The sequence below is a fragment of the Myotis brandtii genome, unplaced genomic scaffold, assembly GCF_000412655.1.
Source record: "Myotis brandtii unplaced genomic scaffold, ASM41265v1 scaffold59, whole genome shotgun sequence".
NCBI lineage: Eukaryota > Metazoa > Chordata > Mammalia > Chiroptera > Vespertilionidae > Myotis > Myotis brandtii.
Window position 1 is genome coordinate 2,689,982 of NW_005370223.1, and position 11,187 is coordinate 2,701,168.

The following is an 11,187-nucleotide window of genomic DNA, read 5'->3' on the forward strand; positions in this document are numbered from 1 at the left end:
AAAGGGGCGTCATGCGATGTAACAGAAAGAAAGGCAGGAAGGCGCCAAGCTGCGTTGGAACGAGCTTCCCTGACGCTGGGCCGCGGTGGCCATGGGCTGGAGCTCTAAGTCCTTCTTTTCTTTTCCGGGTGAACCTGTCGCGTTTGATCCAACTCCCACCAAAACTTCTCTTTAACAAAATGATGTTTTCCAAGCCCCAGCTGGTGGGCAAACGGACAGCAGTGCAAGGGGAGACCCCTGGGTGGGCGCCTTGGCCTGGATCTCCCTCCGGCCCTCTAGTCCCTTTTCCGTCCCTCCCTGCCTTCCTTCTCAGCTCTGCCTTCCCGGGTTCCAGCCCTTGGTGGGTTCACTTTGGGGCCTCGTTCCTGCTTCATTTCCTAGATGTTTTCTCATCGTTTCCTGTCACTCTCTCCCCCTCATGCAGCTACCCTCTCTCTCTGTTGCCTCTCATTTCTTCCTTCCTGCCTCTCCGCTCTCCTCTGTCTTCTTGCCTCTTCTCAGTCTTATGTTGCGAGGAGCTACAGTCCCACAGCCAGAGTGAGATTCCAAATGTTAGCACCTGGTACCACACAGGCACCGACTCATCAGAACAGGTGCCAGCCATTGAGCTAAGCGGGATCCGGAAGGTTTCCAACTCTGCACTCACCAGTGGGCTGTGGGAGGTGGGAGACGGGCTGGGGGGCCAGGGCCTGAGAGCCCTCGGAAGGCGGTGGCTGATGACTATCACACTAGCAATTCAGAGCTACTTCCATCTTTTCATAATCCACAAGAAAAACGGCCCCTGACATCCGGGAGCTGGGCTGGTTCCATCTGCCAGGCCTTGGTGTTGCAGGGAGCTGGCTGGCACAGGCACGCACAGCGAAGCCTGTTGAATATAAACTATTTTACAGAACAGCATCAGACGGGGCCACTGTATGACTAGGGAGGGTAAAAGCAAAAACAAGACCACTCCACAATCATGTCTGAGACACACACAAATAGGAACACTGTCCAAAGAACAAAAATGGCCAGACATCCCCCCATCCTGCTGCTGAGTGACCCTCTTCTTTACCAATGACAGCTCCAGCCTGGGTTCATTCGCCCCGCCTTCTAGAGAAGACATGTTAAGATACCCAACCATGGAATTACCCCACGTCCTCAAAGTATCCAACCCTGATTTCTTGAACCCTCCTCCAATCATCAAACACAAGCCCAAATCCTATAGTAGCTTCTCTCTGACACCCTTTAATGACGTTTCCCCACGGTTCCCCATGCTGTGTGTAGCCCTCATTACAATAAGCAACAAACCCAACTCGTTCAACCACAGGTGCGTTCCTGGTAGACTTTGGCTGGAGGTCATTGACAAGATGCATTTGTGTGGTTCTCAACCTTGGCTGCACATTAGAATCACCTGGGAATCTTTTTAAAATCCTGGCTTCTGGGCCTCGTCCTCCGGAAATTCTGTTTCTTTGTTACTAATGTTGTGGCCCCACCCCATAACAAAGAAACAGAATATGCGTGAAATATGCTGCTTCATTCAGAAGGATGCATAATTGCTAGGCACCCACTTAGCCACAAACTAAGAATTGCTCCTAAATTATTCAAGATGTTAGAAAAATGCATACACAAAACAGATCAATCAAAGAAATCAAATACACACCCTGCCGTTTTGAGACAATTAGGTGAGAAACATTCTGCAAACATCCTCATATCATCAAACACCTGCTCAAATCCTCTGGTAGCTTCTAAGAAGTGAACACTAACAATTATTTCCCCCACTGAGTGGTATCAGAAAACTTGGGAAAATTAAATGTGGTATCAAATAACCAACCACGGAGCAGGAGGTGTCATCTGAGCACCGGCTATTAGTAAACAGAATCACAAAACCTAATGGAATCACAGAACAAATGCAAACCGGAGGGACTCCCTATCTTTCATGTAGATCAGTGATTATCTCCAGGTGTGTGTTTGCCGCTGCTGGGGGCAGTGCTCCTGATTTGAAGTTCCCAAGCTCAGCAGGAGGAGCAGCTGGGGGCAGCCAAAGCAGAGGGGCAACTCGGCACCCCAGCAGCACCCCAGCCACCTGCTTGTGGGACAGTCTAATCCAACAGAGCACAGCAGCTGGGAGGTGTAGGGAGAAAATCTTGGCGTGCTATGGAGCTATTCTCTTTGTGCTCATCAAAAAGATAGATGAATTGGGATAACTAAGCTGTTATAGCAAATAAACCTCAAATTTCCAGGGACTCTATTGAATAAAGACTTCTTTCTCTGCTAAGTAACATTCCACTGTGGGTGTTTCTGGCCAGTGGGTAGCTTCCTTCCCCATAATTTCCATCTTATGGCCCCACCACCCCACCAGGGCAGCAATTCTCTGCCCACTTATCCTCTAGAACAGTGGTTCTCAACCTTCCTAATGCCGCGACCCTTTAATACAGTTCCTCATGTTGTGGTGACCCCCAACCATAAAATTACTTTCGTTGCTACTTCATCACTGTAATTTTGCTACTGTTATGAATCGTAATGTAAATATCTGATATGCAGGATATATTTTCATTGTTATTGAACATAATTAAAGCATAGTGATTAATCACAAAAACAATATGTAATTATAATGTGTTTTCCGATGGTCTTAGGCGACCCCTGTGAAAGGGTCATTCGACCCCCCAAAGGGGTCGCGACCCACAGGTTGAGAACCGCTGCTCTAGAACACTTAGGGAGCTTTTAAAACTCCGGCTGCCCCCGCAACACCCCAGACTAATTTAATTACCACCTAAATGAGCAGCAGGATTTTTAAATTTTTTTAGCTTTCTAAGTGGTTCCAGAGAGCAGCAAATGTTGATGCCACTTCACCAGAGCCCAGGGTCTCTCACTTCTGGCTGGTGGAAAAGGAAAGAGGCAGCAGAGAGGGCTCACCCACTCCCCAAAGTCCCAGCCTAAAATGACAGATCCCATTTGGGAACATTGCACATGGTGCCGTGGCTCACCTGAGAACACAAGCTCCGCCCTCACTTCTGTCAAGTCATCCTCTCCACCCTGGACACACTACTTCCCCCTTAGGACCAGTTTTATTTGGGATTTTGGTTTTATTTTGTGGTTTTCCGAAAGCACAGTCTCACCGATCAAATGACTGCTTGTGAAACTGGTTTTCAATGAAAAGCACAAACACGGCGAGGCATTCTCATCTGCCTAACTCACTGGAGGGGCCCTGAAGAATCAAGATCATATTCTATGACCATACATGACCTTCCCCCCCACCCCGCCCCAGCCCAGTCACCAGCATTGTTTTGGGCAATATGTACTTGAAGTCCACTTGCATGACCATACTGAGAGTGAAGATATGGAAGGTAGACAGGAAAACTTTCACTTGTATTTGAGTCTTACTCTGAATTCTTTCCTAGCCAAAACTCAAGGACCAAGGCCTAACATCTGGTGCCATTGTGCCATTAACAAAACCGCCAGAAGCTGGTGAGAGGCATGGAACAGATTCTCCCTCACGGCCCCCAGAAGGAACCAACCCTGCCAACACCTTGGTCTCAGACTGCTGACCTGCAGAGCTGTGGCAGGGGAAAGTTCTGTTGTTGAAGGCGCCCATCTGTGGTGCTTTGTTAGGGCAGCCCTAGGAAGCAGTTACACCTGGAAACCAAGTCCCAGGACAGCAACACCGAGTCTAGACAATTCCACAGCAGGGCGGCAGGTCATTCCTGGATGTGTGGATGGATGGATGGATGGATTCTAAAGGGCAAGGCTTTCTGATGAGTGGGGCGGGGGGGCCTGAAAATTAGGACCATTCTCATTCAAATGCTCCTCTTTTTCTTTCCCTTTAGCTTTGGTGGAATAAAGAAGTCACAAAATCAATACAATGCCAGTGCTAACATCATGGTCAGCAATACCCCTATACAAATCTTCCTGAGAATTAGGTTTTAATTTCCCCTTACAGCTACACCCAGCTAATTCCTGGGGACAAATCTGGTTAAGCCTGTGTGTGATTTATTTTTGCTCCTATAGAAAGTTGACACTTGATTCATTAAACGACTCCCTTTAACGCATTTCTAAATCATCGCTTTCCACTCGGATCGCGTCTAGTTTTCATTTGAGTTTCAGCCGGAATGGCTTCCATAATGAATTTTTTTTTTTACCTGACACGAGAAGTTAAAACCTCCCCCTGCCGAACATTCAGAAGGGAAATTCGGGCCCTTTCCTGTCAGGCTGTTTATCATATCGAGCAAATACTCAAATCCATTTCTTCTGGAAAAGGTTTGTCTTTCTATGACAGGCATATAAAAAAGGTTTTATTACAGTTCTCTATTCATGGGAGCCTCTTGCCTGAAGATAAAAAGGAATTCATTTTCTGAATTTTCCTTGAATGTCAGCTATACAGTTTTTTCTATTGTCAGAGTTCTTAACTCAAGAAGAACAGAGAGGAGGGGGAATTCAAGTGAATGCACAATATCAGGCTCCATTACTGACTACCATGAATATTGGAAATCACCCCCCAAAGAATCTGAATGTAAATGAAAGTGGTGCGTAAAGGCAGAAAAGTCTCTATCGGTATTTAATAGCAAGCAGTCGTTGAATTTACTGGGAAATCGTTCCAGCATCATTTGTTAATTCTGGTCTGATGTATCAGTTAGGTTGTAGACAGGGCTTCCCAGGCTCGGGTGTGTAGGTACATCCCCCTGGGATCTGGTGAAAAGGCAGATCTGCGTTCAGCAGGTCTGAAACATGCCATGCTGTCTGCCTGGCTCCCCAAATCTGAGAAATCATTCCAGCATCATTTGTTAATTCTGGTCTGATGTGTCAGTTAGGTTGCAGACAGGGCTTCCCGGGCTCGGGTGTGTAGGTACATCGCCCCGGGATCTGGTGAAAAGGCAGATCTGCGTTCAGCAGGTCTAGGCTGGGCCTGGGACTCTGCATTCCTGACACACCCCCTGGGCGAAGTGGATGCCATCAGTCAGGTGCCCAGGGTCCGGAGCTAAAAGGCCAAAGCAGTGTGTTCCAGGCCTGAATGGAAATGTTAGCTTCATCCTGGTCCTGGAGATCTGTCTGAATAATAATCTCAGAACTCCCTAAGAGGCTGGGTCTCCACTCCTGCTAATGAGCACCTGGCCCCAGGATTCACTGGTGTCGGGGCCTATCTGATGGGCTGCTGGAGAGTCCATGTCTGACCCTGACTTCGGCCAGCCCATGAGTCATGTCTGAGGCCTTTGGAGAAAGCTGCAGACAGAAGCCAGAGATGCTGTGTGCAGAGGGACTCTGGGAGGCGCAGAGACCCGGCAGGGTGAAGGGGCACACACCATTGCATCAAGCATAGCCCACCTCTGCACGGAGGCTAGGTGGTTTAGGAGCAAAAAAAAATCTGTACGGGGACCAGGCACCACGGCACCATTAGGGATGCATTCTGGGAAATGCCAGGAGATTGCACAGTGGCAGCAAGGAGGTGTTGCCCTCCAACCCCAGGCCCTGACCAGAGGGTCCCGGGTGAAAACACTGTGCACGAGCTCCCGTGGGCAGCCCTAGAGGCTCCCGCAATCACTGGGTGACACTGTACATGGGGCTGGAGGCCATTCATGCCCAGCTGGTGGCACGAGCAGAGGCACTGAGTACTGCCCCTTGGTGACACCTCTGATGAGAGAAACCACACATTTTTGCATGATCTGAGCAGACTCATACCCAGTTGTGTGAGGCCCCGAGGTTAGCCTTTATGGAAACTGGCATGTGTTCCTTGCTAGTGTTTTCAGTCACTCTGGGGGGTCAGTTGTACCAGCTCAAGCTGGTGCTCCATCCCCAGCACCACCTCAGGTCCATGATATTAACTATGTGACCTATCCCTCGCTTTCCTCTTCTATGAAATGGGAAGGCAACCATACCACCCTCGTGGTTAAGAAAACGAGTGAGCAATGCATGGCAGAGACTGGCATGCAGGAGGAGCTCAATATATGCTGCTGCTGCAGTTGGTGCCCTGCCTTTTACTGCCAGAAGACAGGGTAGTGTAGTGGCTACAGGCATAGGCTGAAGTGTGAGACTGCCTGGGTGTGTAATCCAATCTCCACTGCTACCCATCGGCAAGTTATTAGTCAGCTGCTCTCTGCCGCTGACTCCTGGCCTGCAGAGTGGGGATGATGATAGCAGTGACCACCTCCCAGGGTTGTTAAAAGTCTAAGGGGGATAACCCATGGGAAGCACTTAGCACACAGGACCCGGCACGACACACAGGGAGTACTCGGTGAATGTATGAGCACCTTTATTGTTCCATTACGGCTCCCACCTGACACCTTTAAAGAGACAGCAGCTTCCGTTTGAGCTTTGCACGGCACGTTACAAACCAGCGCATTGGCACAAGCACCTTGGTCCAAGTCGCTCAGTCATTGGCACATGTCTCTATGCATACGATTCTGAAAGATACTACATATGAATCCCAACCTCAGTGAAGAGAAAAAGTAAAGTCATTTCCTCCAGCTCATGCTCTTCGATGTATGAGCACCTTTCTTGTTCCATTACAGCTCCCACCTGACACATTTAGAGACAGCAGCTTCCGTTTGAGCTTTGCACGGCATGTTACAAACCAGCATGTTGGCACAAGCACCTTGGTCCAAGTCGCTCAGTCATTGGCACATGTCTCTATGCATACGATTCTGAAAGATACTACATATGAATCCCAACCTCAGTGAAGAGAAAAAGTAAAGTCATTTCCTCCAGCTCATGCTCTTCCCAGAGAGTGTCTTCAGGGAGGCCACGCCCCTTTCGGCAGCCTGAGGAATCTTGACTGTGGACGAACAGGGGCCACATGCTGGCCCTGACCAGCTCAGGAGGCCTGCGTGGCAGCCTTACAAGCAAGGAGACCTAAAGTAACCACAGAGGATGGTCTGACATTAAAACTTTCTAACTAAAAGCCGTTTGGGGCAGGTAGTCATGTCCTAGGCTAGAATCTTCCCTGACAAAAGCCTGTCTATTGTCTTTTTGCATCTACAATAACATCCTTTGGAATGTCAAGGTAACCACACCCGAGCAGAGACCACAAATCTTCTCACTGCTATTGTTATTGTGTTAATTGTTGACTTAATTGTCCTGTACCCTCCTATGTAAAGGAAGTATGTGTCTATCATTTTACTTTTTATCCAGGGTAGTCATGTCCTAGGCTAGAATCCTCCCGGACAAAAGCCTGTCTGTTGTCTTTTTGCATCTACAATAACATTCCTTTGGAACGTCAAGGTAACCACACCCGAGCAGAGACCACAAATCTTCTCACTGCTATTGTTATTGTGTTAATTGTTGACTTAATTGTCCTGTACCCTCCTATGTAAAGGAAGTATGTGTCTATCATTTTACTTTTTATCCAATCCCAGAGGTTTTCCGCTTTGCATTCTCCCATCTCCCTAGTCTCTCACCAGTGGATTTCATGCAACCCCCTTATGTCTCCTCCTTTGATTTTGATGTCTAAAATAAGGTGCAAAACTGCCATTCTCTGGAGCATTTTCTCAATCAATTGAGATTTTGCTTCCCGGCAATTGTCGTCAGTTTGGCTCAAACTCAGAAAAATTCTCTATGGGTTTTAACGTTTTTTATGTTACTTTGCCTTTTCCCGTCTCCCTAGTCTATCACCAGTGAATTTCATGCAACCCCCTTATGTCTCCTCCTTAGACTTTGATGTCTAAAATAAGGTGCAAAACTGCCATTCTCTGGAGCATTTTCTCAATCAATTGAGATTTTGCTTCCCGGCAATTGTCGTCAGTTTGGCTCAAACTCAGAAAAATTCTCTACGGGTTTTAATGTTTTTTATGTTGACATTATTTAAACCTTATAAACACTGCAAAACTTTTTGAGGATTTGAATCTTTCCCACCTGCCAGCTCCTCACAGTTTGTCTAAGAAATGAAAATATACACTTAGGTAAAAAGAATTTTAATAAAAAGATTCTGCCTCTTGCCCAGCCAGAGTGGCTCATGGTTGAGCATCGACCTATGAACCTGGAGGTCATGGTTCGATTCCCTGTCCCGGCACATGCCTGGGTTGCCAGCTCAATCCCCAGTAGGGGGCATGCAGGAGGCAGCCAATCAATGATTCTCTCTCATCATTGATGTTTCTATCTCTCTCTCCCTCTCTGAAATCAATAAAAACATATATATTTTTAAAAAGAAGGTCAAGGAAAACAGAAAAGAAAAATCATGAAGGAGTTTAGTTTTTTCAATACCATATTGTTCACTGAGAACAAACGGTGCTTTCTTTTTTACTGTATCTTTCTTATAACATCTCTCAGTGGACTTTTCAATATATGACATACATTATATGTTATAGCTATTCATCTGAGACTTCGAAGGAGAGGGAATTAATAAAGTAGTTTCCTCCTTTTTCCTGATGGCTTTCGGGTTTTACAAAAGGAAAGCTTGCCATTGCTGAGTGCACCCTGAAAACTCATTTTATTACTTTGACTTCAGTTTTAATTAACTGTGCATATGGCTGCTCACTCATTAGGTCATATGGCCCAGCTGGGGATGGATCTTCTTGGCATCTGGGCTGAGTTCGCATGCGCCTTTGGGATTTGGTTCTGTGACAAGAGGTTGTGAAGGAGAAATTCGGGAAAGGTTACACACTCAGGTGCCAGAAGCAATTGCACTGGCTCCTCCAAAGTGAGACCACAAGAACAAACAGCCACAAAGAAATGTTCCGAGGTAACAAATCAAACTCACTTGGCAGTAGAGGTTGACCGAGGACCAGTCAGCCCCCTGGAGGGCTGGACAGGGGCTAAAGTGGAGGTTTTAAGACTCGGCAGTTTTCAAAATAAGAATTCAATGACATGCCATTAAACCCAATAGCAGAGAATGCCCAATAACCCGGAAAATACCACTCCACAGAGATGCAAGTCACCCTGACAACCACTATTGTTTACACTACCACTAAATCACATTTTTTAAATGCCAAGCTCAAAAAACACGTAGTGGCAAACAGGTTTGTAATCCTGGTAGACCACAGGGATTGCTGCCTTCCAGAAAAAAGGTTTCCATTCTGGAAACTCTGTGTTTCCATGAACTTATTTAAAACTGGAGGCCCAGTGCACAAAATTTGTGCACGGATGGGTCCCTAGGCCTGGCCGGCGATCAGGGCTGATGGGGGCCTTCCGGCTGCCAACTGGAGCCTTCCTTCCCCGGCTGCCAGCTGCCTTCCTTCATTCCGTGCCGCCCCCTGGTGGTCACCGCACATCAGAGCGAGCAATTGAACTCCCAGTCTCCTGGTCGAACTCCTGAGGGGACACTTTGCATATTAGCCTTTTATATATATAGATTGTATCCTGAAGTTGTGTTTAACAAGGCCAAAAACAATAAGCTTGTTTATGTTAGTTGAAAAAAATCCACGAATCCATTTTTGGTATTATGTAGACAAACAGACTGTTGATTTACTCAATTTTCAACTGGCTGCTAAAGCACCTGAAATACAGACACCACTCCAGAACATACATAAGAAATGTGAAACAGGAAAACTCTTAAACGTAGTAACAAAAGCTTCTAGCATCCTAAGGTATCAATTATGAAAAGCCAATTACTGTCAAGTTTTGTTTGATTTCTTTATGGAGATGAATGATTCTTCACCAATGGCTACCAACCTCAGCCCTTTCCCCTTTCAATGAAAATATTTGTGTGAACTCTCTTAAATTCAAAAATTTTACAACATAAATACATCATCAGATGGCTCCAGGGCCATGCAAACATTTTCTTAATAGCAGAAGTGCAGTGGTAACTAATGTCCCCTTTACTATATGTTGAGCATAAAAAGTTACTAGTCTGGGGACCCCTTAAAACACCAAAAAATATTTTTTTAAATCGTTAGCATTTACTCCACTAAGCAACAGTATTAATAGTATGCATTGAATCATTCATTACTTGCATTCTAGATGCTTCAAGAACTATTTAAAGTGGTTTAGATGACAGATACATATACTTTCAATCATTGAAATAAGGATAAAGTCTGTGCTTGAGAGAATGAAGATTATTATACCAGAACTCTACATCAAGGGGACTTACTATCATTGAGTCTTTAATTTAGCTTTAGATTTTTCTTTTTAAATATGGTTTTTTAAGAGAGAGAGAAAGAAAGGAAGGGAGAGGAAGAAGTGAGAGAGAGAGAAACATCCATGAGAGAGAAACATTGCTCAGCTGTCTCCTGCACATCCCCCACCGGGATTGAGCCTGCAACCCAGGCATGTGCCCTGACCAGGAATCAAACCAGAAACCTCTTGCTTCATGGGTTGACGCTCAACCACTAAGCTACACAGGCTGGGCTGCTTTAGATGTTTCTAGCAGCAAATAGGAAATTTGGTTAATTATATAGTTCCCACTCATTAAAGTAGAGACAATGTTTTTTCCTTGGCACTAAAGTCTAGGAGAAAATTATTGCATGAATCCTTATATAAAGAATATTAAACAACATAATAGGCAATTTATAAAGCAGTTTAAAAAATGCAAATATGTTCTTCATGTGAACATATCTTATATTATACCATAATTCTATGAAGGTATTTCTGCAAAGAAGTAAACTAATGTAGTCCAGGCATATGGCTTTCTGATGCTTTAATTTGATGCAAAGATAGAAACTAGAAAATATAGACTTCCAGTTCTAGATTAGAAAATCAGTTAGGTTACCTTCTTCAAATATAAAATATCATGGCTGTGCTTTTGAGACACAACTCAAAACTGACCTCTCTTGAGTGCATCTATAGTTCTTTTGATGCCTGAAATTGAACCCACGTGCTTTCGGTAACAGAAGTGCAGGTAGCAAGGTGCCATTTGGTTATGAAAATCAAGGAGTAGCACAGTGGATTTTAATCATGCTACCTGCCCTGTCCACAGCCCTTGTAGAGCATCTTTGCTGAAGGAGTTTTACCACGTCTATCTGGGCAAAGCTAACTGGACCAAGGCATTCAGTTGACTTAAGGGCTAATAAGCAGTAGGCTGATGAGAAACTTATGACCTGGGTTGGCTTGAAAAAAATTAAATTGTCCATTTTGATTCTCTCCCTTCGTCATTTAAGCCATGAAATACTGAGATCAAGGCAGTTAACTGTGGACACAGCGGTTGAAAGATCATGATGTGGACAAAGCCAACATTCTCATGTTGCTCCATGCATAAAACAAAGATTTTTTTTTTAATAGAAAGCCAAGAGAAGCAGAAGATATGAGGCAGAGAAGTGCAAGTGTATGGAGAAAAGATGAGAAAACTGA